Raw genomic sequence first — 9,322 nt, forward strand, 5'->3', positions numbered from 1 at the left:
CCAACGTTGGTGCCATTTGCATGAAACTGAACTTTGACGAATGACTAAGATGCTCAAGCTGAAGAGCTTCACATAAACAAACTGAAGGACTGTGTCTGGCTGTGCTGACGGCAGGCCACGGTCATGTTTATCCACCGAATCAACAACTAATACTGAAAACTGCTTGGAAACTTCACATCACCACCGCAAATCCAACTAAAAACCTGTAAGATCCAAGAAATGTTCAGGAAACAAAGAAAGAATGCAGCTAAAAGAGGAAAAATAATTCAAAGAAAATACCTCTTACAATTCCATAAAATATCATAAAAATGGGAAAGTAAGTTTCCAGAGTAACAATGGCAGTTTAAAATATGTAATAGAAATATTAAATATAAATCCCAACTCTTAGTGTCTTTAACTTCAAGGTAACTCTGGACTCATCTGTAGGTTTATTAGTAGACTCACTTATTTTCATGTGTGTACTTGCTGTTATTTTATTTATTTTATATAGGTGACTGTCATATTTAAAATACATATACTAATGTGAATATTATTTTTTATACATTTTATATCACTTATTTGTATTTGCTAATATTTTTACACGTTGGACGGAGAAGTTTGTCAACAAATAAGCCATTTTCCCTTGGGGATAAAGCAAAAGTATATTCTTTTCTGCCGTTGAGTCACATTCCGTGGGCACTGCTCGTTACCTAGCAACGGCAGCCAAGCCCGGCCCGTCACCTAGCAACCCAAGCCGAGTTCCGAAATATTCAGGAAACAAAGAACACTTAAAAATCTTTTAAGTATTTTCTGTTATTGTGTGATTCTGTTCTGCAATATTTTTTTTAATTATAGTTTTTACTTTTTTTCTTGAATTCAGTTTTATTTTGCAACTTAGGGAACAATATTGGATTAATTGTCTCATTTTAGGGAAATTCATGTGCGACAGCATAAATTCATATTCACACTATAGTTTAAAAAAACATATGAAGAATAAGAGACTGTAAAGTAAGGGCGAAGTTACAACATAGGGAAAATACTCTATCCATCCATCCATCCATCCATCCATCTTCTTCCGCTTATCCGAGGTCGGGTCGCGGGGGTAACAGCTTCAGAAGGGAGGCCCAGACTTCCCTCTCCCCAGCCACTTCTTCTAGCTCCTCCGGGGGAATCCCGAGGCGTTCCCAGGCCAGCCGAGAGACATAGTCCCTCCAGCGTGTCCTGGGTCTTCCCCGGGGCCTCCTCCCGGTGGGACGTGCCCGGAACACCTCACCAGGGAGGCGTCCAGGAGGCATCCTAACCAGATGCCCGAGCCACCTCAACTGGCTCCTCTCGATGTGAAGGAGCAGCGGCTCTACTCTGAGTCCCTCCCGGATGACTGAGCTTCTCACCCTATCTCTAAAATACTCTACTATTATCAAAAGAGAAATGCAGAACCGAGTAGGATAATATAAAAACTGTACAACAAAAAAATCTCTTAATTGAACATGTTCTCCTCTCTTTTCCATTTTGAATAGTTTCTGGGAGAACTAGACTTCTATATCTTGTCGTTTATTCCCCAAGATGCTGAAAACTTTGATCAAGTTAATAAAGTTTAAGTTTAAATGCTTCAGTTAGTCTGACTTTATCACCATTCTTGTCTTTTTCTTCTTTTTTTATAGACAATTACATAATTCATTGTTTTCCCCAATTTAACAAATACTTGAAGTAAAGGTTACTTTGCATCTTTTTACATATTTTTATCTGAGGTAAAGTAACATTTTCTGTTACTCAGATGGTAGTAAACTATTTTTTAACACTTTTTAAAAGCAAATTAACTTAAAAGTTTACTTTTAACATTGAGCAAACCAAAGCATTTATTTAAATCTTGTTCAGCAGATATTTATATATTCTGGAAACGGAAATTCACAGGTTTACATATTAAAAATCTATATATTCTTGCTTCATTGATGTTTGCACTAGCAAACATGAATCTCACTAACAGATAATTAATAAATCTCATAAAAAATAAACTCACTCAGGTCAACTCACTCAGGTCAGGGCATTTTCTTTTCTTTTTTTTTTTCTTCCTGTTTTCCACTTAAACTGCAGCTTTTGTCTTCAAAACGTGCTTCACAAGGACAGCCCAAGTGTTATTGCAGCTGATATACTTTCCTCACTTATTTGTGCCAAATTGGAGGCCTGTTTTCACCACAGCCCTCCTGTGGATAACAATTAGAGGGACTTTCCTGCTCCACAATCGCTCCTGGGCTTCCTTCCCTGAACCGAAGCTGAAACTGACAGAAAAACAAGCTGCACGAAAGTTTCTGCTTGTTTTGTATTCTTTTATTTTAACTTTAATTTTTATCCTGCTTATATGAACCGTGTGTAGATAATGAGGGGAAGGGGGGATAACGTGATGCTTGTGGTGTTTCAGTCAAGGAGTGAGTGATTACTTCCAAATATTTAACATTTGGTGCCTGTTTCTCCGCCTGCATGACGTAACTCAGATGTTTTGTCCAGCTGTGGCTGTAATTCATTGCTGCTGCAGTCCAAAGAGTCTCCTTCCTCCGTCCAGGCCGGCCCAGCCCCTCATTCCTCTCTCCACCCGCTCAGAGCTGCTCTCTTCTCTCTCCTCTTCATCTGATCTTCTGCTGCTGCTCTGCCAACTCACAACAAAGGTCCACAGATGCTGCTTTATGTTGTTTACATTGGTGACATTTTGTTATTTTGGCAACTAAGAATTGTTAAGTTTGGCCAGCTGTTGCTTCTCCCAGTCGGAACGAAGACCTGGTGTGGATTCTCAACTGGAACCGGAGCACATTCCTCTGTTTCTTCATCATTAATCCTTTTTTTTTTTTTCTTAGAGCAGAATAATAAATATTTTATTGATCCTCAAGAGGAAATTGTTTACTAGTTGACAAGCTACTCAATCCAAGGTGTTACATATTAGTAATGCAAATATAACCATAAACGGGGAAAAATACACATAAAATTATACTTGAGAGAGATTAATTTCAAATATGACTGTATATAAGTAAACAAATAAAATAACAAGCATGCACGTGCAGATAAGTAAATCTATAAATAATTTATATAACTGTGCAGAGAAAATTAGATTTAAATTACTCAGAATTGGGCATTACGACAGAGAATTAAGGCCAGATAAAATTACGAGATTAAAGTTGAAATAATATGAGCATAAGGTTTTAATATTATGACTTTTTATTCTTGTAATACGACTTTTTGCCTCATTATTTCGACTTTATTCTAATATTACTTTATCTTCGTATTATGACTTTATTCTCCTTATTACTATTTTACTTTCTCATGCTTAACTTTCTCCTTGTATTTATTAGACTTTATTCTCGTAATATTATGACTCTACGATTTTATTTTTGAAATATTACCTTATTCTTCTATTATTATGACCACTATTCTTTTAATATTATTATTATTATTTAAATTTTTTATCCCTAATACTTCTTTGTACTTCTTACTGTATGATGATAAACTCCTCTATTTTGTAAATTAATCAATTTTTTTGGTTGGAAATGAACAAATGTATTGAAATATATATTTCAGTGACTCGCAAGTAGCTTCATTTATTACACATTTGCAATAATTTCATTTATTTCTTGCGTGAGATTTGATCTTTTATTGTCAATCTCCGAGTTATTACAAGTTTTTTAATATTCTCTGTTTTACTACTGGCATCAAAAACTGTAATAAATGAGCGGATTCTCAATTTTTCACCCTGTAAATGACTAAATTGACTTACAAATGAATAGGGATGTTTGTATCCAGGGCATTTGTGTAATTATTTGTTTAAATAAATTATTGTTTACTTTCTAAATACAGTAGAAGCTTTCTGTTGCATGAACTCCCCCTGGTGGTAGCTGGAGGAACTACAGGTTTGTTCAAAAAGGATAGAAAATCAAAAATCCTCTAGCATTAATCATTTTTAGGGTGGAAATTTTGTTTCTACATGACAAATATTTCACCAGTTGGAGTAGTAGCAGGACCAACAGTTAAATAATGTTGCTATTTCTGTGAGAGAAAGGTAAAGTAAGTTGATCTTTAACAGAAAGTTCAAAATAATAGTGTGGAGTTCAAACAGGCAGGCCTTACATGCTCTTTACTGTACTTTATTCTCATTAAAATTGGAGTAAAATGGGTTATTCCACACTTTTATTTAAAAGTTAGAGAAAATAGAAGTAATAATAATTTTAATATTGTGAAAAGGTTCATTTCAGAAAGTGAAACTCATGTATTATATAGATTCATGACACATACTTCTTGTAATTTTGGTAATTATGGGTGGCTGATAATAAAAAACCCAACTCAACTTTGTTGTTAGTAATAATGTGACCCAAATTTCCCAAGGCTGTGTCATAACTTCTGTTATCTGGAATAATTTGAACGACTCTGTGAAGCGACTAGTGCACCAAGAAAAAAGAAAAACATTCCTAATTTCCAACCATTTCAGCCATAAACCATTGTGTTTTTTAGAGCAAAAGCGACTGTATCTGGAAATTTAAAACAATATTTAGACCCATTAAAACATTTTAGGGACTAACACCATAAAACTAATCAGAAGACTTGGGGTCAAACTCATGTAAATAATTTACATTTCTTAAAAAAAACAATCCACTGAAGCGAGAGACATATCACAGTCATCAGTTATAAAACGCCTTTAAAGGCATTTCTACACAGCTTGGAGTTTATGGAGCCCAGAAATATGACGCTGGCTTTTTCAAACAATCCTACATCAGCGCTGAACTTTCGCTGAACCTCATTAATCAGGAAAACATCATTGTAGTTTAGACGTGAAGCAGGTAAATCATTTACAAATAACCTGTTGGTTGTCAAATAAACAGCAATATCAAGGAATAAAAGTCAGGTTTTGTGACACCAGGGACATATTCTGGGATGTACGAACAGTGCATTTTAGTAAGAGGAGGCTCCGATGTTACTTATTTAATTATCTTTTAATGTTTTTATATTTAAACTTTTATTTTATAATTGCACATTTAGGTGTTTTTATGTCTGTCGAACTGCAGATGGAAATCAACACGTTGATCTAAAATCTGGCATTTTGTTCAAATACGTAACTTACGTATAAACAAAGTTAATGTTAAACATAAACACGTTTAGTTTCCATAGCAACGAAGGCCGGCCGCTTCTGTCGAGACAATGTAAAGATTGTCTCTAAGTGAGGTAGGTTTTCAAAACTCATAGCCACGCAGTTTATTTACGGTATGTTCAAATATGAATCTTGAATATCTAACAGTTTTCTGATAAATACATCCAAAGTGAAAAGTGAAAAATAATAATGATAATAAAAGCAAACATCCATGTTGTACCTTCCTGCCACCAGCAGGTGTCCTCATGTCCAAACAAACGTGATGGCTGCTTTAAATGTAAAAATACTATTTTCCTCTTGGATCGCTGTCTTTATTTGAGCTTTATTTACTAAGGACATGCGTGTTTTTGTTGTTCGCGCGTGATTTGGGTGTTTTATAGGAGCAGATCCATAATTTTTCTGATTCCATTCACATCTGACTCCTGCATGTGTTCATATCTTGAGTAATCGTCGCGGTTCAGCTTCCGGTCCAGACGGAAACCTCGTGTGACCTTTTGGTCACTGAGGAGTAAACGAAGGTGACCGGAAGATTCCAGCTTCCGATTCGGGAAAAGGCGCCATTCCACCTAATTTTTCATCACCTCCAGAATATTTAATCTACTCTTGTTTAAAAAATAAAAATAAACTACAATACCTAGACACTTAAAACCCGAACTAGATTAGTCTCAACTAATAGCAGAATATTTAAAACCATGTTTGTGATTTGTAAAACCTTTATCTGATTTGTGAAACTTAAATAAAGGGCGATTTCAGACCCTTTCTTGCATCTGGATCGTACTTGGAAGGGGCGTTTATATGTTTATATGTCAATGAATTTCGCACCTCTGACAGGTCGTAGCTATTGATGTCATGAGATAGAGCAGACTTTAATGACTTATTGTAATTCTTTATCACTGCTCTGTACTGTTCTTTCGCAGGATGAACAATCTGGGTCCTCTTCCCCCGCTCTGATTGTTTGTACTTGGTCTAAAAAATGGCTGTGCTAGTGGTCTGAACGACTTGCTACCTTAGCTCCCTTTGTCTGTATTCAACCAGAAAGACACCTATCTCCTGCTCTTCCGTGGGATAATTAGACTTGCCACCTTTGCTCCAATTGCTTGTACTCAGTCTGAAAGACACCTATCTCCTGCTGTTTCACTGGAACTCTTTTTTAAGCAGAATGTTTTGTTTCACAGTGAGGAAGGCCAGAGTCTAGGTTTAGCAGATGGCTGAAGGCATCTGACCCACGCAAAAATTTGGTACGGTTAAATTTAGTCAGCTAAAGAAAGTCAGACAGTTTATTCTCCGATGTGAGAAATCCCCTGAGGTAGTCAAGTTTTCTTGTTTGTTCAGATCTTGTTAGTCATTTCCATAGTATGATTACTAATTAACTATCAATCATTTTATTTCTAGAGTCAATCTAATCATTCCGTTCACAGATTAAGTTTGTTATCAGGATTCTGCAAATTAAATATTTTCATAGTATATTTCAATCATTCCATTCATACAGTTTAGGGTCCCTGAAAAGGAGAAATTACCTGTTAGAGAAGATAATGTTTTTGTTTGCTTTGAGATTGATGATATTTTACTTAATCTGACTGAGATGATCTTTTTTAGCGCATACGGATGATTCGCATTGGTCATTTATAAGCTTTAGTAATGGAACGCCTATGAGCAACTAGAGGTGTGTTGTATTTGTTAGTGAACATTAGTGAACAGTCAGCATCAATAGGACCAAGGAGCAAAAGCTGCAGATAATTTTAAAGGTAACAAAACAATTCATCATGTTGTGAGCAACTCTTGGAGCATGGTTGTGTAGTGAGTATGTTCTTTTCTTCTTCTTTTATTTTTAGGTAAAGTGTACCAATAGCAAACTTAGCCAATGTTATTATAAGTTGGGCTAGTTGTCAGAAGATGTATGTAAGTCTCCATGAGAGGGGGTATTTAAGAAAAACATACAGATTCACTGATTGAATTGTTGGTTGATATGTAGCATATATTTAAACTTGTGCAACAAACATCAAAACAAAAAAGAAAACCTAAAACCCAAATGGTCATTCAATTTGATAAATATTTACACTGGCCATCATTCAATAAATCTATAAAAATCCAAGTGCACACATCAAAACATAAAATCTAAATAAATAATACTAATTGTAAATATTTTAATACATACTGCCAGTACAAACTGTGGGAACTAACTCTGCTTTTATATTTTAGGGTACAAATAAAGTTATACTTTTGTGTTTGATTTTTAAGTTTAAAGTTAAATCTGAAAGGACAATTTTTAAAAAATCCTTATATAAGATTAAATTAACTCTGCAACTAAAACATTGTCTTTCAGACTGAGTACAAACAATCGGAGCTAAGGTAGCAAGTCTAATTATCCCACCAAAGAGCAGGACTTAGGTATCTTTCTGGATGAGTACAGACAAAGGGAGCTAAGGTAGCAAGTTGTTCAGACCACTAGCACAGCCATCTTTTAGACCAAGTACTGTACCAAGAATGGGAGGAGAGGAAGCAGATTGTTCATCCTGCTAAAGAACAGTAGGGGGTGTCTTTCAAACTCACCAAGAACAGTACAGAGCAGTGATAAACAATTACAATAAGTCATTAACATCTGCTCTATCTCATGACATCGCTGTCAGAGGTGTGAAATTCATTAACATATAAACCCTCCCTAATCCCCCTTTTCTCCTTCCCCCTACTTTCATATTCATATTCATTACCTGTCTTAAATTTTGATTGAAGGGTGTATCTAATATCTCTCTGCAAACTTTTGCATAAGCAGCTTGAAAACGAATGGAAGTAGAAAAGAAAGCAATGCTGAGACTGCAGCACAGCCACAAGCTGCGAGAAGTTAGAAAACTAGCATTTAAAACTCCCATGATGTATTCCTTCAAAAGTCAGGGCAAGACATAGAAATAGACAGACTTTATTGTAATTCAATTGTATATTTAAAATGCGCATATTGAGCAAAACTGTGTTGCAAACCTAAAAAAATAAATAAAATAAATAAAAATGAAATGAAATGAATAAGCAATGGAGTGGAAAAATAATGCATGGTTCATTACCCAGATTTTATAGATTTATTGACTTTTGATTTAGTCATCTGACCATGGAAGATTAAATTAATTAAGGTCCATAGTAGATGGAAACATACCAGGAGTTATCTGGATGTGTAATAATTAACTATTTTTGTCTCTGAAATTGCTATAAGAGTTACATGTCTACTGTTTAAATATTAAATGTCAATTTACAGTACACTCTGTCAACTGTACAAGTGTATAAAATCATATTTTCTGATGTTTCATTGAAAATAACACGAGGGATTCCATCTGGATAATGTCTGTGTTAATTATCTGAAGAGATGCAGTTAAGTAAGTTATTTTTTCTTTTTTTGTGCTTGAAATAAGAATTTTTTACTTTGAAAAATAAGTTCTAGACTTGACATTTGCTGGGTAGCTATCGATATAGTAGTTTCTATATATTTACTCATAGGTAATATTTTCTTAATATCAAGCTTTAATATATCACTGTGATAATTAAATACAAAAACACTTAAAATAAGAAAAATATTCTAACATAGACACGCTTAGTGAGAAAAAATAATTTGCCAGAAAGGAATCAAACGTAAATCCCCTCAATCCCCTCTATTTTATCTTACATAGATTTCAGTTTTTGCAGTGCGTAAACAACTGCAAACCAACTCCTGCTGTAAAAAAATCTATATTTAAGAGAGTTTTAAAACAGCAAGAAAAATTTTTAATGTTTATGTGAATTATATTTTATAAACCGTAAAATAGATCACTTGAAAACCATGAAATTTAGCAAGTGTTTTGCATAAGTCTATATCACTCTAATAACAATTAAAAATCAATAAAGTGATACACTAGAAAAACTAATGTTATAGAAATCATTAAAATAACATTTCTTTAAAAAATATTTAATATGCTGATTCATTCAGTGAATAACTGTTGCTTTTCTGTTGAAGTAAAAGCAAACAGATTATTTATATTTATATATTTAAATAAATATTATGATGCAGTGAATACAACTTTTACGTTCTTAAACCTTGAGAATGTCATGGTGGGTCGTTCCCCTACAACAGAAATATATATTTGTGTAATATTTGCAATAACTCCTATCTGTACACGGTGTACCCTGTGAAGGAATCCGAAATGTCTAAACTTATACCGGATGAAGCAACACTGGCTATTCAATACTACAAATTAAAAT

The sequence above is a fragment of the Xiphophorus maculatus genome, chromosome 10, assembly GCF_002775205.1.
Source record: "Xiphophorus maculatus strain JP 163 A chromosome 10, X_maculatus-5.0-male, whole genome shotgun sequence".
NCBI lineage: Eukaryota > Metazoa > Chordata > Actinopteri > Cyprinodontiformes > Poeciliidae > Xiphophorus > Xiphophorus maculatus.